The sequence below is a fragment of the Cupressus sempervirens genome, chromosome 8, assembly GCF_028749045.1.
Source record: "Cupressus sempervirens isolate cs-2001-9-10 chromosome 8, ASM2874904v1, whole genome shotgun sequence".
Taxonomy (NCBI): domain Eukaryota; kingdom Viridiplantae; phylum Streptophyta; class Pinopsida; order Cupressales; family Cupressaceae; genus Cupressus; species Cupressus sempervirens.
In genome coordinates this window covers 768,314,680-768,338,291 of record NC_143125.1, presented here as the reverse complement: position 1 = coordinate 768,338,291, position 23,612 = coordinate 768,314,680, and the positions used below count along the sequence as shown (strand labels likewise).

At 39.1% G+C, this 23,612-nt stretch overlaps 1 protein-coding gene across 3 annotated transcripts in view; it reads left to right on the top strand.

The window, feature by feature from the left end:
* Positions 1-434: 434 nt before the first annotated feature.
* The window catches only part of LOC149544682 (metal tolerance protein 1-like), a 46,674-nt gene continuing 23,496 nt past the window's right edge, over positions 435-23,612 (top strand). The window contains exon 1 of one of the 3 annotated variants that reach the window (XM_089795245.1): positions 435-510. The gene's annotated coding sequence lies outside the window, so the exon portion shown is untranslated. Of the gene's footprint in view, positions 511-606; positions 742-857; positions 981-23,612 lie in introns of those variants that run through there. The other 2 variants (XM_089795246.1, XM_089795247.1) reach the window with 2 other exon arrangements.

The window sequence follows — 23,612 nt, the reverse complement described above, 5'->3', positions numbered from 1 at the left end:
TAGTTTATCATTTTTAAGTGAAATTAATTAAATCTACGTTAATATTATTTATAGATATTGAGAAGAGAATAGTAGTTGATGCCAATTTTGATTTGATCGATATTTTATTTTAACAAAACTCAAATCGTTTAAAAATCAATTAAATCATGAAATTAATAAATAAATTGAATCAAAATTGAAAGCTTTCTTTTGTGAGGATGTCATGTAGATGGAAAGGCTTGTCCAATTTTAGTAACAATTTGTTTTTTAAGTTTAATACCAATCCTAACTTCAAAAAACAATTATTGTTTTAAATTATGTGCCTATTAACGAACTTGCTACGACTTATCGCTTCGATCAATTTTGTCCGGAGTCCACGCGGACGTTACGCGTTCGGATCGACGCCTGATGAAATATCGATCTCTATATGTTGTCCTAATTTCTTTGCTGGAGACGGATTCAATTTTGGCTCTCTGCTGTCAGCCGTCAGCCTTCGAGTTTACGAGATAGCAAACTGGGCAGTCAAACCAGGTAATTTGTTGTTTGAAACGCACAAGTTTTTGATGGGAAGTTGAAAATTGATTTTTTCCGGCTAATTTTTTTAGACAAACTCGGATAAGTATAAAGGATACATCGGTGAAATATATGAAAATCGGACGCAATGAAGGGAAAAAAGTCCGGGGAATTTAGAACCCTTGACGTGAAAATAACCAGAGGCTCCATAGGTTCTGTAGTAGCCTTCTTTTTAATGTTTTTCAACTTGTAAGAATCTATTCAATCCTAAAACAATTTTCTTTTTAACATTAAGGATTGAAATCTTGTAAGCTGTTCATGCTTTTTTGCTTGTGAGTACACGTTTTGTTTTACACGAATATGTCTGCCACAGTTGTGCGTATCTTCTTTCTATTGGAGGGATTTGAACATGGGTTGCTCTTTCTTTAAATACACAGGACATAAGTTTTTCTTGGATAAAAAGAATATGCTTCCACAGTCTAATATGAGTAAGATAAACAATTCCTTTGAAATATCCGTGTCAATGGAAACTAAAACTCAAGAATTCAAGAAAATTGTTTATCTTTCGTTGGTTATTGAGAAAGTTGTTCACAATTTTTTTTATCTGTTTAATTCTTTTTCGGTGTAACCTTTAATATATATGGCGTATAAGGCATGGTGGGATGGAATAGGCCCTTCCTATTTTGATGGCGCTGCTGGCCTCATGAAAGATAAAATGTCTAGCAGTCGCAAATTTAAGTAGGGATTGGCTACATATTAGGAACAAGGACTTCAGTTGACACAAAGTCAAGGAACTGTATAGGTTTTTGAGGGATGATTTGTTGTACATAACAATTGTGGTCTACTTCTTGTTTGTTAGTTTTTATAATTTCTTCACATTTTAATTTTGGCCGTGAGAATCCTGAATGAATGAATGAAGGTATTTTAATAGCATCCATGAGGCCAACCTGCCTATGGGACCCCTTCATGTTCTTTTCTATGTCAGCCCGTCTGTTATGAATCTGCTTCAAAAAACTAGTTGTTTTGTGTAGTCTTATTTCCTCAAAAAGCTGATGTAAGTGGTCCTCCTAGGACCATGCACCCTGGCCAAAGATTTCATTATAATTTCCTTACATTTTGGTTGTAGCAATTCTTGAACCATGCCGCATGGCCAAAAAATTCATTCTTAATCTGACAGTACAACTATAAACTGTAAATTTTTACGGAGTGACTGATATGGAACACTCTGAGGAGATTTCACTATGCTCCTTTCATTGGACTGTTAGGGTGTATATCTTTCCTGTCAATTTTGGCCTACATTTGTATCCGTAGAAGCCTTAGTTGTAACTATGATTGACTTGAAAAATCAAAGTATAAATGAATTTCAATTAGTATGGATGTAATTGGGAAGACTGTGGGATACTAAACATTTTAAAAATATTCATAAATTTAAAGCACAGAAAAGATTTCCGCTTCATTTCAATCCAAATGAAGGGGGAAAATATTGCTTTTCAATCAGGTGCAGCTCAAAATAATCCTTATGAGTGGAAGTCTAGGGGCTGCCATAGGAACCTTATCGTGCATACTGTTTTTCATAATTTTTGACTCAAGCTCCAAACTTCCCAAAATGCAGCTGCTGTGGCCATGGCTGTAGGAGCAGCAATTAGGATTTTACAATCACAATCCATGGCTTCTAGGAAAAATGTGCTCAAATTTTTTCATACAAGTTTAAATCTTTGCATTGTACTCATGCTTGATGAAATCCTAGCCTGCAGTGGAAACATATAAAAAATTGAAACAAAGAGTGTTTATAATCAAAATTGAAAAAAACCAATTTTAATCACAAATAAATTCCAATATGTCTAGTGTTGGCAAACATGCCCTTGAATGGTAGGAAATCAGAGGACAGATTTGTGTTGGTTCATAATCCATCTTATATGGCGATTAACTTTGATAATTCACATTTTTGGCAGATTTCTGCTTCTATTCTTTAAACTGCCCTTGGGTGGTATGATGCATAACAGCTGGTAAGTTGGATATGAAATTTTATCCATTTTTCAGTTTCTCTGTCAGGTTTCCTGGGGATTTTGACCTCAAATTCTTCTGAATGCTTTAGTACTTTACCTCTTGAACGTGTCTTGTTTAACAAATCATTCACATTTACTTTTATGGATTTGTTGCTATTAGGCATGTGTTCAAATTTACTTGTCCTTGTAGCTTGTTTCTTGAATATTTATGTATTATTTTGTTTGAGGATGATTTATTCAGAAGGATTTTGCTTCTTCGTATTGTGAGACTTGTCTGATTATGTATACAAATCTTTTAGTTTAATAGGGCTTGCATTGTCTGCACTTTGTTCCTCGGGTTCCTTTTCTTTCTATCATTAAAATAAACTATAATTTTGAAATTTGAGGATTCAAATTTCATAATCATGTCTGGGTCAAGCAAATAGGAAGTATTTAGCACTAGAATAGCCGCAGCACAGGCTGGAGCAATCTTACTGTTAAATATATTTAATCCATTTGGTTCTATTTTGTCAAAATTCTCACACATTATAAACATTCAGATGCATATTTGGCAGGAGGTCTGTTGATGTACTACAACATGCAAAATTGAATTCTTAGTATTTTGAGATGAAATGCCAAATCATCTCTTGTATAAAGATGCTCATATGCTAAACAATGTATATAGAATCATAGATTGCGCGATCAAATGAGGCAACGTCAAGGTTCCGTCTTATTATGGAATTTCACTCAGTTATAGTGATATGATATGCTGGTTATCATGAAGGGACTTATGTTATTCTTTCAGTGGATACCAACTTGACTTTAACATCCTCCATCACACCAAACAACTTGCAAAGAGATGGGGTTTATAAATTGTAACTCTTAAGAATGTAAGATAATGTTGATGATGGGGTGAGCTCGAACCAGTTCTTGCTTCGCTTTGCCAACTACGTAGAAGTTGATAAAAAGCCAACTTCACAGTGCGCCAAGATCACCTGCATGCAAATAGCTTGCTGAAGAGAAACCAAAGAAGAAGAAACAAGAGCTTGGAGCAATTCAACAAAGTGAGAAAAGATATTTCACAATCAAAAAATGAAATTGCTATGTGAAAAATGATATGAATTTACAATGAGTGAGACCGAATATAAAGGTCTCAAGGAAGCTTGTAGAAGAAGCTGGAAAGTGCTAGAAGATAAGGTTGACAACTAAGTATACATCCACAAAAGGTGGAATATCCTCGATCAAGGTGAGGAGATAAGTATGACTTAGATAGAAACAAACTCCCGTGTTGTCAATAACTCATCAACTACAGCTAATAAATAAATGCATTAGCCTAAGTAAATTTAAGTAAAAGAATAAATAATTAATAAATAATTATTTACTCTTAACACCCCCCCTTAAGTGCAATTTAGGGGAATGCCTTAAGCTCACAAACTAAGATGAAATGCAGAATGGGTTCCAGCAACAAGGCCATGTTAGGTACCCATGTACAATGCAAAGAAATGTAACCTCTAAAAATGGGGAAAGAGAGAAAACCTCACGGGAAAAACCCTTCCCAAAAAAGAGGTAAGAACAAACATGTTGAAAAAATGAAGGAAGGAAGGAAGGCCTCAACAAGATCCCCCAAGGACAACTTCCACAGAAATGGCTCAAGAGACTCTCTTAAAACCATAAGTACAACCAGCCCCCCCATCAGAGATAGAAAAGACGCCAAAACCCCCCCAGAATAATGGAGCCCTTGGAGAAAGAATTGAACCAATGAAACTCCAATGCGGAGTAAATAAGGGAACAAAACAAGGGAACCCCTGAATGAGAGGGAAAACTGGAAGGCCTAGCTGATGCTCAAAGGAGAAAGTATGAGGATCCTAAAAGGGAATACCCAAGGCAGGTGTAATGGCACTGTCATGAATATCCTCTATAGATTCCGCAACAGGTGAACTTAGAGGCTTGATGAATGGAGCTGGAGGATCAAACAAAGCAGAAGAAGAATCCTGCTGAAGAGAAAAGACCTCAATTGGATGTGGTGTGGAAGTCAAAATAGGGATCTCAGGAACAATACAAAGGTTCAAGTATCCTAACTGCACCACATGATGCTCCTACGAAAGAGAAAAAGTATGCTCTGACAATGGAGATGGTGGACCAAAGTGTGAGAAGGTGTAGAGATGGGTGAAAGGATCAACTGCCCCTATAGCAATAAGAGCTCCTGTTGCACGATCCTCAATGAAAACTAAATCTGCAATGAACTCAACTGTCTTCCCTGATCCACTGCGTGTAATCTGAGAAATTGAGAGAAGGTTTGCAGACAGAGATGGAACATACAATACATCATTGAAGGTGCCATCGTGAATGCTAATTGAACCTTTCCCACAGACTGGTAGGGCAATGTTATTCCCCATGCAAATATGAGGAATGGGAGAAGCCTCAAGAGTAGAGAAGACACCATGAGAAGATGTCATATGGTGAGAAGCACCTGAATCCACTATCTAAGGGACCTGGGAATGGGATGCAATGGATGCCCGTAATGCATGACCCTGTCCAAAATCTGATGTAGAGGATGAAGATATGGAAGAAGACTGAAAGGAAGACCCTTGTGAGGTAGAAGAGGATGGAGAAGAAATAGTGCTCTTCTGAAGAAGAGCTTGCAAATGTGCAATCTGTTTCTCATAGCCATCAAATCTCTTCTGAAAACAATGTGCCTCATCATGAGATCCTTTTTGACAATAGGAACAAGTAGGAGTCTCAGTCTTCTTTTTCTCCTTCTTAGAAGAAGATGATGAACCAGTAGAAGGAGAATCTGATATCGGCTTCGGCTTCTGCTCCTGTGTATCCTTGGCAAGCAATCCTTGGGACTGTGAACCTGTAAGTGAATCCATCTGATTGATCTTGGACTATTCACGAGTTAACCGATCACAAAATGTCTCAAAAGATGGCATTTGATGTCTGTTACCCAAGGCATCCATAATGGAGTAGAAAGTGGAAGAGAAGATTTGATACTACCCCCTCAACTTTGAGAGTATCAAAAAGATATACTCATCATCTGTCTTGGTTTTCCCACATCCTTGCAAAAGTGTACGCAAAGATTTGAACTTCATCAAGAAGTCCTCAATGGTGGGAAAGCTGTCAGGGGTCAAAGAAGTCAACTCTGCATCAAGTTGCAATGCCTAGAATTCATTCGCTGTGCCAAATAAAGATTGGAATTTTATCCAAATAGCTGGTGGAGTGGTCAAACAATCTAAGTGAAATAGAAGACTATTTGAGATGTTCAGTGCAATCAATCCCATGGCCTCATCCATTTTATTCCTGTGCTGAAAAACCTCAAAAGGGCGCGTTAGAGTAGGTTGGTTCTCATCCAAACATGACCATAAGCCTCTTCACATGAGAAGCCTAGTCATTTGTGCCTTCCAAGTGTGATAGTTGTGCGACATGAGCCGGGTCACAAATCGATTTGACATTGAGAGAAGAAAACAGAAGCAGAAGGATCTTATTTTGAAGTAAATTATAGAAAAGAAAATAACCCCCCACAACTGATAAAGATATCCCTCAAATACCAAAGAAAACAACTATAGAAAGCACAAAAAACTAAGAAAAAAACCTGGATTGCAGATGCAGAGAGGGAGGAAACTGAAGCCTCTACTTCAACACCAAAAATAGGAGCTCAATATTACTCCAAACTGATTCCAGATCTGGAAATTAGACAATAAATCATGCACTTTTTAAAAAAAAAGCATTGAAATATGTGTCCATATGAGCCCGAATGAAGCCTTTGAAGGTGCAAAAAATGAGATTTTCAAGTTGTAGAAAAATTGAGAAATAGAGATGTCAAACTTCCTGCACTAATGTGTAGATTACGAAATTCTACCCCAAAACAAAAAAGAATGCTCGAAAAAATGAGTCTGTATGAGGGAGATATCGTTGTTTGAAAATCACCTCTGTAGTTATTTTTTCTGAAACGCCGCCATTGCACTTCCAAAAAATAAAGAAAAAAGCCCAAAAAATGTCAAATCTGTTATGCCAAACCCTCTTTCTCATTTTTCTCCAAATACTGAAAAATGCTCTTCCTCTTGATTGAAGAAAAATCACAAACAAACTAGGGTTTGTGTCTCCGAATCGCAGCTTCAAAAATCCTTCAGCCAAGAAGCAGTAGGGAGGCTCTGATACCATGTAAAAGTTGATGAAAGCCAACTTCACAGTGTGCCAAGATCACCTGCATGCAAATAGCTTGCTGAAGAGGAACTGAAGAAGGAATAAGAGCTTGGAGCAATTCAACAAAGTGAGAAAAGATATTTCACAATAAGAAAATGAAATTGCTATGTGAAAAATGATATGAATTTACAATGAGTGAGACCGAATATAAAGGCCTCAAGGAAGCTTGTAGAACAAGCTGGAAAGTGCTAGAAGATAAGGTTGACAACTAAGCATACATCCACAAAAGGTGGAATATCCTCGATCAAGGTGAGGAGTTAAGTATGACTTAGATAGGAACAAAGTCCTGTATTGTCAACAACTTATCAACTACAACTAATAAATAAATGCATTAGCCTAAGTAAACTTAAGTAAAAGAATAAATAATTATTTACTCTAACAAACTAGGCATAGGAGGGTTCTATCTTCTAGGGATGCGAAAATGGTTTTTAGATTGTCAATACTCGTTCAAATACCCTAATAAGGCACAATTTAAATGAACATTTCCATTAAAAGTTAAACACTTGCAATTTAGTTCAAGACTAACCTCACATTGTTACTTACAATCAACGAGTACCAAAAGGTATTAGCACTCGATCCACCATTAGTCACTATTTGACAATATATTCCATCCATCTATAACTACCTCTACTCAACATAAAATGAAATCCAATCTAAGTGAGGAGATGTAGAAACCATGCAATACTCTAAAGTAACATGAGCAATCCACCATGAAGACTAACTATAAATCAACAATTACTTTGATAGCATTATGTCAACAATTTTAGCAAGTCTCCTTCTACTTGACTATAAAACTAATCTATATTAATCTCCTCTGAAATGAATCTAATATTATTGATTTACAAATGAGGAGGCCTTGGCCTTTTATAGTTGTTCAATTACAATGAAGGGCCAAAATTGATTCAAGATCAAGGGCCAAGATTGATTAATTACAAACCTTAATTAGGGTTGCCAACACTACCATCCAATTACATAAAGGCACCGCCTTGTGGTCCAATAGGAAAATTATAATGCTTTTGAGAGCCAACGAGAAAATGCATTAGGTAGAGGCCTGATGTGGATTCCACATGTACACTTGGCATAATATGATTGAATGTGCTTGAACACATTTAACTGGAGAATTTTGATTGCTGATTACAAGTGGGTGCCACCTCAACATCCTTATCTCATAGATGATCAATTCTTTGGCGATGAGAAAAATATTTGTTGATACTAAACATTATCAAGTGCCCTCAATTGTGATGGTATATTCCCAAATTGCTTCGTCTTTTCAATTTTTTCCATCTTTTAAAATTTTTCTCATTGCCACAATTTTGAACTTGCTTGTACTCGCAAACCTGATGTCTCTTTTGATGCTAAGACTTTGATCTCCTTGGAGTGATGAAGCCTTCATGCACTTGGATCCTTCAAAGGAAAACTGGATCTCTTCTTTGATCTCAATCTTGGATTGGGATTCTTCATTTTAGCATTCATTCTTGATCTCACTTGCTTGCCTTGAATTTGCACTTATTTTGAACCTCCTTCTCATTTTAAGTTTTGAGCCCGACCTCACTACAAACTTTCAATCTCCAAGCCTCTTCAACAACAATCACCCTGCAAAACAAAGGAAAATTCAAAATATCATTAAGCTCACAAAATGATGAGTATAAAAGATATTAAGGAAATCTGAAAGCTTATGTGAAACTGCATCTAGATCAACTTTTTTCTCTATTAAAACAAATTGATTAAGAATTTTCTACTTTCTAAGGTTTAAGTTTTTCTAATTTCTGCCCAGGTTTCTCTGTCTTTTTGCAAGTTTCAGTTCTGATTTTTCCTCATTTTTATGGATGTGGAACTAACCATTCTTTTGACTGCTTGCCTTACCTTGATAGTAAAGTATAAAGCTGTGACTGCCATAGATAGTTAGTGTAAGAATTTGCCTAAGAGCAAAATTCACCCAAGAACTAAGAACTCAAACACAAGCACAACTGTAGACCAAAAATGGAGAGAGTATGATCAGAATAACAATGTATTCAATACTTGATGCATAGAGTACACTAGGAGTGCCTGAATATAAAGGCTACATGAGAGCTTCTAGAATGCATAGAAGTTAGCATCATGATATGTCATACAACCAAGCACATGTCCACCAGATATGGATTATCCTCCATTAAGCACAGAAGTAAGTGCGGTGATGAGAGGATAAGCCTAGAAGGGTGGGACACGCAAAACAGTGTTTTAGACACTATGTGCTCAAATAAAGGTGTGTACTCCTGTGTTGTCAACATGACAAATCACAAGGTGTGCAAACTCCTAAGTGTCTCACAAATAAAAATAATAAAATAATGCAATATAATTAAATAATGCATTAACCTAAGTAAACTTAAGTAAGTGTAAATAGTAAAGTACTAATTTACACCAACACCCCCCCTTAAGTGCAACTTAGGGGAATGCCCTTAAGCTTACGAACTAGGATGAAGATGCAGAATGGGTCCTGACTACTAGGCCATGTAAGGTACCCATGTACATAATGAAATGCAATCTCCCATAAAGTGGGGAAAGAGGGAAAACCTCATGGGAAAAACCCTCCCCCAAAAAGAGAGATAAAGGAGGATGCATTGATGGATGGAGTAATCAAGACCTCCCCATCACGACATACATCCAGTATATACAAAAGAGAATAAAAGAAGGAAGAGAGACAGAAGAGGCTTCCCCCCCCAAAAGAAGAATGCCAATAGGTGAACGCTCCTTCGATGAAGAAGCTGGTCCAAGAATGCAGAATGGTGTTCCTCCCCTTAGGAAGAAACAATGCCCAAGGTACAGTCCTGAAGATGTGTCCCGGCCCTGAAACCTACTCAAGTATCCCTGTACTAATGCTGAAGTTCACCCCATCCAACTGTGCTGGAAAGAATGAATGCAGATTTGTCAAGGATGTCTGTTGAACCTGTTCCAATGAACCATCTGTCTCCTCTACTGACAAGGAGCCCTCCACTAATTGCTGTTCATAAGGATCCACAATCACGCCAACCTGAGAAGATTGATCATGTAGAGAATGGACATGAGGGTCAGAGTGAGCCCTCGCAACAACTGTAGAAGTATCATCATCAATGAGAAGATGTATGGCCTCAAGTCTGTCTCCCAAGTCAAATGAAGCTGGCGCTGGAAGACGAGATGTACCATGCTGAGATGGACCTTTCACTGTGGCAATATATGCACGTGGACTGGACTGATGTGACCTCTCACTACAACTGTCGACAAAACCCCACATATCTGAACCTATTGAAGCACTATCGCTGGTGTCACTATCAATTTCCATTGTGTATGAAGTGCGGAGAGGAGTAGAGGATAAGTTGGGAGAACTTTCCTCAAAGTGTACATCCTTCTCCATAAAAATCTCATGTGTCTTAGGATCCATGAGTCTGTAAGCCTTTGCACTGTCTTAATAACCAATAAAGGTACAAGGCCTAGGTGTCGGTGCCTTGCAACTCCTGGAAGATAGGTTTGCCCATGCTGGACAACCGAAGACTCTAAGGTGACTCACAACTGGTTTTCTGCCACACCATGCCTTAAAAGGAGTTTTGCCATCTAAGGCTGGATGAGGAGAACGATTAAGAATGTGAGTAGCATTGCTAATGGCTTCAACTTCTAATGTAGGATCGAGAGACTTGGCCTTTATCATGCAACTTGCCATGGTCTTGAGAGTCCTAATCCTCATAGCTGCAACATCTGTCTTCTGCGGACTAAATGCTGGTGAGTTCTGAAGATCAATCCCCTCAATTCTGCAAAAGTTCTTAAGTCTTCTGTCTACATATCTATTCTCATTGTCCACTCTAAGTACCTTGATGGCTTTCCTTGACTTGTGTTCAACATGAGTCTTGAAGTCTTGAAGCTTATGAACTACTTCATTCTTGTGATGAAGGAAGAAGACCCAAGTGAATCTTGAAAAGTCATCAACAAATGCAAGTATGTAGCGGCCTTGGCTGACTGAAGTCACTGCAAACGGTCCTGCTAATACCATGTGAACAAGCTGAAGAACAACTGGAGCTCGAGAAGACTTCCCTTTATCATACTTCTCCTTGAGATGCATATCCACTGACCAAGATGAACACTCCCCCTTAGAAAAGTTGATATTGGGTAGACCTTTGACCATGCGTTTTGAGCAAAGTTGCTGAAGAGAGTGGAAGTCAAGGTGACCAAACCGCTCATGCCATAAGTTGATGTTTGAATTAGAGTGAGTTAACAAGGCTTGAGAAGAACTCTTAGGCACAAAATGGGAGAAGGAATAAAGCCTCCTATCATCATTGACTTTCCCAACTGCTACCAATGAATCATCTTTGAGACTGCGCACCATCACTGAATCGGGAAGGAACTCAACCTTATGACCATCTCCAAAGTGAGTGATTTGGTAAACTGATAGGAGATTGGAGCTTAGATTTGGAACATAGAGAACATCTTTGAACTCCCCATCTTCCATTTCCACATGTCCTTTCCCTTCAACTTCCATCTTAGCATCATCTCCCACGAAGATGAGTGGTACCTTTGACTGCTTCAATGAAGAAAAGTCTTCCCTTGAAGAACCCATGTGGTAAGAGGCACTTGAGTCAAGTATCCATTCCGAAGAAGAACTCGAGTTTGCCATAAGTGCTTGACCTTTACCCTTTGAAGAGTTAGGAGTAGAATCCTTAGAAGTACCTGGCACTTGTATCTTATTCTTCTTGAGTAGATTTTCTAACTCATCGATTCTTTTTGTTTTGCAATGATGCTCGTCATGATTTGGCTTTTTACAATATGCACAAAAGAGTTTGTCCTTCTTGTCATTAGTTCCCTTCTTGTTTGAAGAAGATCCGCCTTGTTGAGAGGAGTCATGTTGTGTCTCAGATTGTGTTTTCTGCTTCCACTGCTTTTTCTTGTTGTTGCTTTTTCCCCCTTGACTTGATTTGGAATCATCACTAGCCACCAAGGCTTTGGTCTTAGATGACTTGAGAAGTCCAAAATCCACCAAGTGAGATTGTTCAACAATCAACATGTCTGCAAATCCATCAAAAGAAGGCTTTTGGTAAGTAGATCCCATGGTCAACTTGTGAGTATTAAAACTAGAAACAAAGTTGGCGTACTCAGAAGGTAGCCGCTTCAGGATGTGATGTATCAACCTATCATCCTTAATGGGATTTCCACAATCATTTAGAAGTGCCCTATACTCATTGACTTTGATGATATGATCTTGAATTGTGTCATAATTTTTAGGATCTAAGAGAAGTAGATCATCCTCAATTTGAAATCCCTTTTCTTCATCCACTTTACCATACAACTGTTCAAGTTTATGCCAAGCTTCCTTAGATTCTGAACAATTTTTAATGTGAAAGAGAAGATCCCCATGTACACAACTCCTGATAACACCTAAAGCTTGTCGGTCATGAATTGTCCAATCGATGAGTTCTTTAGCATCAGTAGGTTTAGTGATTGTGCCATCAACATACAAACTATATCCTTTTTCCATTAATCTACTCCATGCAATATCTTTCCAAGTAGAATAGTTGCGTGAAGTGAAAGGACATTTAAAACCCATGATGTAGAAATGAAAGAGCACAAAATAGAGACACAAGAACACTGTACACACCCCCCCTTTCACTCAATCAAAAGACCCCCCCAAAAGAGATGCTTTGGCACTTTATAAGTAGTGCGTTTACAATGAGCCACTTGTCAAAATGAACAAAGTGGACTTTCTGATTTGGCTTTTACAACTGCCTTATAAGGTTGAAATTTGTCACTTAAGCACTGTAGCTTAGTTTTACAACAATTCTGAAAATAATCAAAGCTTTACAATGCCAAAGAAGGCCTAATTCTGAAAGTGAGAAATTTGTCCACACAACCCTAGAATCTGACTTCAGATCTGGAAAGTAGACAAAAAAATACGCACTTTCAAAAAAAACGGAACCTGAAAAAGTGAACAGATGTGCCCGTACAGAGCTTCTGAAGTTGCAAAATGCAGGATTATGCAGGTACAGTCGCCAAAAAACGCAAATTCTACAAAATCTGTGTACCAAAACCAAAAAACAACACCACCACTGGAAAATTCAAAAAATTCTACCTGATTTCAAAAAAAATTGCACCTGAATCGGAGTCTGGATGTCCAAGTTATGAGCTTGCAAAGTCAGGCTGCCAAACTGAAAAGCAATATGGAGAGGGGTCTGGAGGAAAACTGTGAAGTTAAATTTGACGGTCAAACGGCCGTCAAAGCAGTTTAAAAATGACCAGGAATGATGTCCAGATGGGCATCAAATTTAGGCTAGTGAACTGATGATGTCAGCAAAAATTTAGCCTCCTCGATGACATGGCGACCGTACCGTATGGATCGCACGGTTTGACACGTGTCAAAATGCCGGGTTCCACGGGTGACGTGGCAGTCTCGGATCGGATGACATGGGTATGCTGACTGTGCTCTGCAGACTGCGAATAGGGTGACGCCGCTTGGCGCAGGCTCGGTGTGATGTGGTTTGTTTGCGTGTCGTAGGTGACGAAGCAGTTGAGTCACTGCTGACGTGGTCCGCTGAAGTTGCAGGTCGTCGCCGGTTTTTCGTTGGCGCCTGCTGGTGGTGGGTTCGCCGATGCCAACGGAATGTGATGATTAATCCCACATTTGCTGGGAGTGCGCTTCAAGCACTGTTGATAAAGGAAACGCCGCAGAAAGTTTGCTGAAGTCTCCGCCGGGCAGCGGTGATCAGAGACCCCGCCGGTGTGTTGACTCCCGCCGGTTAATATGTATTATGCCAGCGATCGGTGCCGGTGTTGATAACCGTTGGATTTCGTCGCCGGAATTTTGCAAAAAATATTGCGAGATTTATAGGTGGTCGGGGCCTGGCTTGACTAAGAAGCCCGCAGATTTGATGAAATAAAACCTGCGAATTAAAATACCACCTAATGTGCAGTACGGGATCTGACAGCTCGTACTGCAAAAAAAATTTCTCTGACTAATGCTGAAAAATAATTTCGGAAAATAAATAAATTGCAGAGAACAAATAATGTTCAGATCTAGAAAATAAATTCAATGGATCCGAAAAATCATACCCAAATTTGCAAATTGGTGCCTTTGGGTGCCGGTTTGCAAAAATTTTTTTGCCTCATGGTTGACTATGAGCCAAGGTAGGCGTGCTTATAGTTGATTTTCACCGGTTCAGCATTCCGGACACAATGGAGAGGTCAGATCTGGTGCTGGACGCTCTCAATTTCTGCAGCACTCCGGATTCAGACTGAGGTGATGAAGCAAGCAAGAGGTCTCGAATGGCTATGTGATGAGAAAGTCTCCAAGCTCTGATACCATGTAAGAATTTGCCTAAGAGCAAAATTCACCCAAGAACTAAGAACTCAAACACAAGCACAACTGTAGACCAAAAATGGAGAGTATGATCAGAATAACAATGTATTCAAGTTTTTGGAGAGTATGATCAGAATAACAATGTATTCAATACTTGATGCATAGAGTACACTAGGAGTGCCTGAATATAAAGGCTACAAGAGAGCTTCTAGAATGCATAGAAGTTAGCATCATGATGTGTCATACAACCAAGCACATGTCCACCAGATATGGATTATCCTCCATCAAACACGGAAGTAAGTGCGGTGATGAGAGGATAAGCCTAGAAGGGTGGGACACACAAAACAGTGTTGTAGACACCATGTGCTCAAATAAAGGTGCGTACTCCTGTGTTGTCAACATGACAAATCACAAGGTGTGCAAACTCCTAAGTGTCTCACAAATAAAAATAATAAAATAATGCAATATAATTAAATAATGCATTAAGCTAAGTAAACTTAAGTAAGTGTAAATAGTAAAGTACTAATTTACACCAACCTTGTATCAATCAAATTCCCTAAAATTCTATTTGTTGGAAGATTGGTTGGAAGCATGAATGTTGATGATATGTTACATTCATGACTGAGTTTGTTATTTATGGCAACATAGATGAAAAACCTCTAGTTCCAAGAATACCAACAAAAGACTGTCAGTCTTCAAATCCTCTTCATCAGTCATGCTCCCCCAATGATGTACCTCAATATGCTGTGTACCAAATTGTTATTCCGCATACTGCCAAACTTCTTCGTTTAGCATAGTGTTTTTCATGCCAAACTTTTTCCCCATTGACATCAATGTCAAAGGTATCTGCAATCAACTATTAGAATAATCTTTATGTTTCTTTTTAATGCTCTCTATTGTATCTATGTAAACATAGTCGAGAATAGAATGTTTCTATTCTATTCGACTCTACTTTTTGTATATATAGATCGTTATGATCTCTGTTTAATTAATCAAGTATTCTACCATTTACATCTGTAACATGGTATCAGAACCATTTACGTTTTTTGACAAATCCATTTCTCTACAACCCATTTAGGGTTTCTGTTTTGAGAAATCCGAATGCATGAAATCACATTTTTTGCAAAAATCTGAATACAGAAAAATGCATTTTTTTTTTTGTGAAAAATTCGACTAAAATTGCGATTGTAAGAAGGATCCGCCAGTGTGTAGTGACTTTGGAGTAAACGCACGAACTTCTACTATCTTTGGCATGCGACCATGACCTAGATTTTGACGCCATCACTGTTTTTTGAAGCCGTTTTTCACAGATGTTTTTCTGCTGTCGTGCACTTGCTAAATCGTCATTTTTGGGTCTCGAATCTCCATTCTTTGGCGATGAATCTTCAAGCTCTAGCAATGTCGGTGAAAGAATAACCTTCTTAGTAGAAAAATTGGCTACTTGCCACTGCAAAATCGCCATTTTTGTTGCAGACTCGACCTCCATGGCTGCCCCCTGATTTTTTACCTGAAACCCTAATTTTTGGGGTCAAATTTTTTTTTCCGATCGCATATTCTTTGTGGGTTTTTGAAGATCTTAAATGGGTCTTCATCAGATTTTTGTGGGTGCCTTGTTTTTTGTGTCTCGATTTTTGAGCCAGTGGATCTGGATTCTGACAGCGTATTATTTCTGGGTTTTTCGAGCTCTCGTCCATGTACTCCAATTTTTTTGGGTCTTTCATTTTCTCACCTCAAAGTTTGTGCCATTTGAGATATTCGCATATTATGACCATCTGTATTAGCAGCACCGGAAGTCAGAATCAATTAATAGACAAGCCAATGCTACCCAACACTCAGAGTAGAAAGAATCTATCTGCCATACCTTTATGGCCAGTATACTTGCAGATCATTTGAAATCTTCTGCTTGGTACATAGATTCCGGTGCCTCCCAACATTTCACTCACAGGCATGATTGGTTTGTTGAATTCACTCCCTATTCTGACTCAATAATCTTTGGAGGCAGCGAAGAATACAATATTGTCGGCAAGGGCAATGTTCAGATTTAGTCCGGAGGAAAAAGACTCATGTTCCTCAATCTATGTTATGATCTTGGCATGAAACATAATCTTTTGTCTGTTAGTCAGATTATAAAGCACTCCCCTCAGTTGGACGTCATTTTTAGTGGAAATAAGTGTTCGATTATTGATCGTGCTTCTCGCACTACACTTGCTGTTGGTCTTGAGGATCATGGTATTTATAGGCTTGTAGATTCAGGCGATTCCCTTGAGCGTGCCTTCATCGCCAAATCCTCCGCTCTCAACAGCCTCTAGCATCAGCGATATGGTCACCTAAACATTCAATATTTAGCACAACTTGTTCGGGATAATTTAGTCCATGGACTACTTGATATCTAGACCAAAACTATCATGTTTGCGGAGCTTGCCAAGCAGGGAAGCAACATAGGACACCATTTAAGGATGGTGAATCATGGCAGGCATCTAAAGTGCTCCAGTTCGTCCACATTGATATATGTGGTCCTATGAATACTCCTGTTACTGAGAACAAGTACTTCTTACTCTTTGTGGATGATTTCAGTCGCAAAATGTGGGTATATTTTCTTAAGCAAAAATCAGATAATTTTTTTGTATTTCAACAGTTTAAAGCTCTAGTAGAAAAAGAGTCTGGTTCCTCCATCCATACTCTTAGGACCGATAATGGGGGGGAATTCTGTTCTTTTGCTTTCTCTGCCTTTTGTACTACTCATGGCATTAGATGTTAGTTCACCACACCTCACACCCCTCAACAAAACGGTGTTGTAGAGCGTTGAAACTGTACCATCATAGAAATGGCTAGGGCTATGCTAGAACATAGACATATTCCTAGAAAATATTAGGCAGAAGCAGCATCCACGGTTGTCTACCTTCTTAACTGGTCACCCACCCTTGCAGTTAACCATAAGACTCCTGAGGAAGCCTGGTCTGGTCGCAAACCTAGGATCACCCATTTGAAAGTTTTTGGCTCTCTAGCATATGTATGGATTCTTGATGCCAAACGCACTAAGTTGGATTCCAAAAGCCAGAAACTCATGTTTATAGGATACAGTTACACACATAAGGCCTATAGACTGATTGATGTAAATACTGATCGTTTAATCTTTAGTCGTGATGTTGTGTTTGAAGAGGAAATCGGACCATTTCCGCTATCTGCCTCCCCGCCGCATTCCGAGATTCAGTCTTCAGCAATCTTTGTCTTGGGTTCTTCTATTTTATATGAGTCATCTGATGCTACTGATACACCACCTCAGCCACTTCCAGATAATACAGCTCCTGCTCCTCATCCAACTATTTCGACTGCATCTGATATTGGCTCCTCGACTCTTCGACCAAAATGGTGGGCTCAAATGATTAGTGATCTTCGTCCTGATGAACTCATTGAGGGTAGAACCTCCAGAAATAAGAGCATTCAGCACAACACAGTTAATGTTGCTCTTATGGCCAACATCCACAGTATCCCTTAGCCCCAAACATATGTAGAGGCCAAAGGAATTCCAGAATGGGACTAGGCAATGGCAACTGAGCTTCAGAGTCTTCAAAAGAATCACACCTGGGTTCTATCAGATCTCCCTCCTGGGAAGAAACCCATTAGCTGTAAATGGGTCTATAAGGTCAAGTACCATGTAGATGGTACCTTGGACAAATACAAAGCCAGACTTGTTGCTCCAGGATTCACCCAGCGTGAAGGCATTGACTATGAGGAGACCTTTGCCCTGACAGCCAAGATGAGCACTATTCGCATTCTTCTTGCCATTGCAGCTCAGTATGGTTGAAAAGTTCATTAGATGGATGTAAAGAGTGCTTTTGTCAATGGTGAATTACAGGAAAAAGTTTACATGACGCAGCCCCCAGGTTTCAAGGTTGCCGGTTCAAAACCAAAAGTATGTAGGCTCTAGAAGGCCATCTATGGTCTTAAACAGACCTCTCGAGCTTGGTACATAAAGATTGATCAATACTTGGTGTTGATGCGAGTTTTGTATCACTTACATAACATTTTAGGATTTGAATATTTGATATGGGATATCAAACATGCAACTCCTCTCTTGAAAAGTTATTGCTCATGAGATATGAGAATAACTCCAATGTTCCTTACACTTGTGGATACTCACTAAGTTTTATTGATGTGATTCACTGGTAATCACGTAGGTGGCCTTACGCAAATTGTTGAGGATGACTTGTACTTTGGTGGGATGATGGAGATGGTGGTTCGGTTTGTGAAATATGCGGGTGGCAGATAATGTTGATGGTGGTGATGATGGAGTATGTGTTTTCCAATGATGATGTTGATGGGAAAGCTGTGGTAGTGGAAGGTGAATGGATGTGTTCTAATATTTGACTTACTTCTCTAACTTCTCTTTCTAGAGTTCGACTATCCAGCCACCCACTATTCTACTCCTACTCTTACGAATGGAAGGTTAGCAAATGGACGGGGATCGAACCTAATGAGAGCTGACCAATGGCCTCACTTCCACAGGTGCAATGATTCTAAGAAATAATAAACTAGTTTGCCACACAAAGCTTCCCAACTAGCCGCTGGGATGCTAGTGGTCTAGTATTGACCTCTATCAAACATTTACCAATGCCACCATACAACTATCCATCTACTTTAACCTCACTTAAACAACTTCAAATAAAATTTGCTTCAACAACTTGAAAGGAAATCTAACTAAGTGGGAGTAGAAAACATGCAATAATACCCAATGTTCTTAGTCACCATGCAAGTCTCAACAATGAAAAAGAGAGCAATTTTGGTATTATCTTTGTAACAATTTCTCCAACACTTTACAAATGAGAGCAAATGGCCTTATATAGGGGCCAAAAATACAACGGACGATGGAGATCAAAACAAGATCAACAATCCAGATTGGATCCTAAAAACCCTTATTAGGGTTGCCACCCCATCGGTTAATGAGAAGACGCCACCTCGTCAATGGACCAATAAAAAAAGTGCAAAAAGTGGCAACCAATGAGAAGGCACCAAAATGGTGGCCTATTAGAAATAGACACTTGTCCTATTCTAAAAGGAAGAGAAATTTGCCACTTGGGCTTACATCAAATGATCTTTTAATATAACTCTTCCCTTTTCTTTCATTTTCTTAGCTAAGGCAATGAACTTAGCTAGCCTTTCGTTGACTTCTTCCATAGGAGGACAAGGTGTGTGCTTCGCCCTGAGTTCCGTTGACTTCACCATGCCGCTCGCTGCTTGTAGTATCTTTTCGTGATCCTTCTCATATTCTTTCCCAAATCCAACAAAAGCACTAAAGGAGGAAAGGGTGCCCAAATGCTTTTTCTTGATAGCAACCTTTCCCAACTCATCCAACCCCGATCCAAAATCTGTCTCATTGACATCCTCTTCTTTGATATCCTCAAAATCAAGTGCCACCCCAACGTCACTCATCATAGTTGAAATAGAAGTGTCGACTCTTGGGTTGTGCCGTGCAATCTCATTATGTATTTCTTCGAGTGTTCTAAATCTGGTAGTCAATGCAACAAACCAAGATTCAACTGTACTCAATCCTCTCTCATCTACCAACTTGGCCCTTTGCAAATATGCCTCTGGTAGCCCAATGAATGCCTATAGCCTAGGAATAGCCAAATCTTTGATGGGAAGGAAATCCTTCCACTCCTCTTCGAATAATCGGAACTTGTCCCTAACAGCCACTAATGACTGGAATGTCGAGATGAAGGCAAGAAATTTCGCCCCTCTTGGATCGTATCACTGATCCAATCCCTGACTTTGTGTAGCTGGGTTGATATCTCTCATGAATTGCTCTCGCTGTCTTGAGGAAGGGCTGCCTGGTGCAGCTGTTGGATGGGCTGGCAATCTCTCCAATATCTATTCTCGGCCTCCAACTTTATTATTCTTTCATTTGCCTTCCTCAACCTTTCTTTGATTGATGCTATACCTTCCTGGACCTCCTCACACTCCATATCATCTGTATTCCTTCCCAAGTTATGTTTCACTATCTCATATTCCTAGGCCACAATCTCATCCACTGCCTTGTTGACTGTTGGAATAGCAATTTGAACTTTTCGGTGACCATCACTGTCGCTCCTAATTACCCTTGCCACCGTTTTTGCCATTTGTTTTTGGTTCTCGCTATCACCCTTTTCCATTAACCCTTGGATGTCTTCAACTGTATGGGCCGTTACCACTTCGCCTCTTGGCATAAGCATTTGCCTTAACCATAGTGGTGCAGTGCATCTCCCCAAATTTGGATTCGGTTCGACTAACAAAGCATCACCAACGGCCTCGGGTGCCTGACTTGTTGCCTCAATGTCGATTGGCCCATCTTCTTCTCTGCTAGTTTATGCCATATCATTTCCTTGTTGGTTCTCCGAGAGAGGGGAGGACTCAGTGCTCTCACTATAGCCACTTGATTTCGAATTAGAGCTCACCTCCACTGTGGCCCCTTTATCACTTGAATTGACCTCTTGGCTTCTAGCCTCAATTATACTCTCTCTTGATGGTGTTGCGTGCTGTCTCTTGGCTAGAGGTTCAGGATGTTCTTTGCCCTTCTCTACGTCCAAAACTTTCTTCTTGCCGTTTCTAACCATTTCTTGCTGTCGACTACTTCATTCCTTTGTCCGACTGATTCCTGCTTGTTTCTCTTTTGGCATCATCATCTCATAGGTAAGGGGAATCCTTTGCCTTTGCAACTTCCTTAATCTTTCGTTATACCACGACTCAGTATGTAAATCTACTGCCTTTGTGACTGCCTCCAAGGAAGGATCCTGATGGTCATCCCAATCCACTGGATTCAACTCTGTTCCTTCTACTGTATCATAATCTTCTCTTAGCACATTTCCATCATTCTCCAGTTGATCCGAAATATCAAGGCCTTTCCATCTGATAGCCCTCATCATGTTCACCGACAGCCTTGAGAAAGCCAGCTTTCTCACATGAAAGTCATCTTTGGCGTTGGCCCAAAAGTCTTCTATGGTGGGAACATGCTTGAATTCATTTCCATGAGATACCTTGATAAGAGCATTAGGATCAAATCCTTGCCTTGCTCTGTACCATCCTAGATGATACCATTCTAGTCCCTTTTCCGCAGATTCAAAGGAGGCCCGATTTGGGCAACTATCATTGCCAATTATGATTGAGAATGTAACGCCTGTTTTTCCTTTGTTTCTCATTATTCTATCATAGTGCTCAAGTTGCCTAGCCAATTCCATTAAAATTACCTTGTTGGGTGGGTACTTTGGAAATCTCTTGGGACAAACTATACTTTCTGCCACTCTGATGTATGTAAATTGCGAAAATTGATGAACCAACTTCCAAACTTCCTAATTCTTGCTTCTGCTTCTGGTGAAAGTCTCTTAGCAGGTATCCCTTGTAATACCCTTACTATTTTCATGGTGAAGGCATCACAAAATATCTTGTAATCTTTGTTGTTATGCAAATAGAGTTGTGGATAGCATTCATGCACCAAATATTGTCTTGGCCCACTACCAACTTCTCCTAAGGCCTTAAGTCCCAGACTGTTGTACAATCTAGCAATTAGGTAGAATAGATAGGAGCCCATGTAGAATTGTCTTTGGTTTTGTACGGTTCTGAGTTGCAATTCTAAGTTCTCGCTTATGATCTTAGCCCAATCAAATCTTTTTTTCCCCTTTTCAATCTCATCAATGAAGAAGTACATTTAGTTTTCAAATTGCATCCCTTGAGCTAGGCCCATGATCCGGCTGAGAAGAACAACGAGATCACCATATTCTGGTTTGAAATCTGCCATTGTGAACTTTGATGATCTGCTAACATCTTTCTTTCCCTCGTGAATCCAATTCTGCTTTAGATGCGTGAAATAGGCCTCTTGGTTATCTTGAAATGATTTGGTTGCGTCATAATCACAACCGTCATGCTTTTGTACTGGGGAATGTTGAATGTTTCTTCAATTGCTTGTTCGCCGATGTTGGCCAACACTCTCTTCCCTTCACCAGAAAGGATGGATTTACTGTTTAGATCAAATCTAGATGCACATTTCAATATCAATTCCGGACATGGCAATGTAGGATGAAAAGCTGCCGTATGTACAATTCCACTTCTATATATCCTCTTTGCCAAGGGGGACTGTCCTTCCTTTAGTCTTTCCTTCATCCGTATCATGTCCACTGTACAGATATTGGTGTCGGTTATTCTCTTCATTTTTGAGAAGAAGGGTGTTTTGGGCATCATATCCTCTTTGTCTTTCTTGGTGTTTGTCTGCTTGGGATTCTTATTTACACTAACATCTTCCATACTCGTTGCCCTATTACAGGATGGTAGAGTAGTGGACCAAAAGACAAGTAGAACCAAGGGAAGCAATCCTTAAACTAGAATGAAAGAAGGACGTCAGCTTAAAGACCCCTTGCAACTCTAAATGATAAAAATTCACTTTAACCAATAATTTTACAGCAACTTTTCGGAATTAGGACTAGACCTCAAGAACTTCAAACCCCTTTGCAAATCAGAAATTTAAACATCTAGAGCTATCCACCACTTGTCCACAAAGCAAAAATCAGACTTCCTTCATGTATCCTCTCTCCCAACAAAATCGCCTAAGTTTGATATGAAAAAATTGCAGTCCTTAAATGGAGAAAATCGGACCTTCACACAAATCGCTCATGGCACACAAATCAGGTCTGCCCTAGCAGAAATCGCCAAACAATGGAGGAAATCTGCCCCTTTGCAAAGTCTTCTAACAATGAGAATTCTGTCCCAAGAGGAAAATCGCCAAGGAATGGAGAAATCTGCCTTGAACAAATTCGCCAAACACCAAAAATCTGCTCCTTAAAAAAATTCGCCTAAGCATGGAGAGGAAAAAATGAAATGTGAGGAAGAAATGGGAGAGAGGCCTCCTCTTATACCCAACTTCTCTCTTCCTCTAAGCCAGCTGACTTGGTCCTGGAGGAGAGAAAAAAAAATTAAATCAAAATTGAGGTCCACAATTAAATACTTAGCTTAAAATTTAATTTTGCCAAAAGGAAAATTGCATTTTTAAATTGCCATTTAGCTCCAATTTGCAAAAAGCAATTAAATGGTGCCCTTTGGAGATGTTAAATATTTCCATTTAATGAGGATTCAATATTTAATACGTCATTAAAATTGGATTTTGGCTAACTAAAAGCCATTTTTCAATATTAAATTACCAATTTCATTAAAGGCAAAAAGTTTTCAAGCCAATTTTAATCTATTAAAGCCAATTCTTGCAATTTTTACCCAAATCGGTTTTGCTATGCCAATTAGAAATATTTTGACAAAAATAAAATAAAATTGCTTCTAGAGCCAAAAATTGATTTTTGCAATTTAGCCTCGTTTCCACAAAATTAAAATTTTCACCAAAGAAAAATTTGAGATTTTCCAAAACTTAACAAATTTTTTTCTTTTTGAAAGATTATTCAAATTTACACAATTATATCCAAATTTTGAAAAGAAAACGTCTAAGTACAAATTTACAATTTTATCTTACCAAATATTGCTCTTTTGAAATTTGTTCGGCCTAAGGATAAAATTGGTTGCTCTGGAAAATCAAGCGAAACTGGGTGAAAATAAGCAAAGTCTCTCCTACTGGCCTGAAGGTGGCCAAGGCTCAAAAATCTCGAAAAATTGAAAAATTGTTGGACAATTCA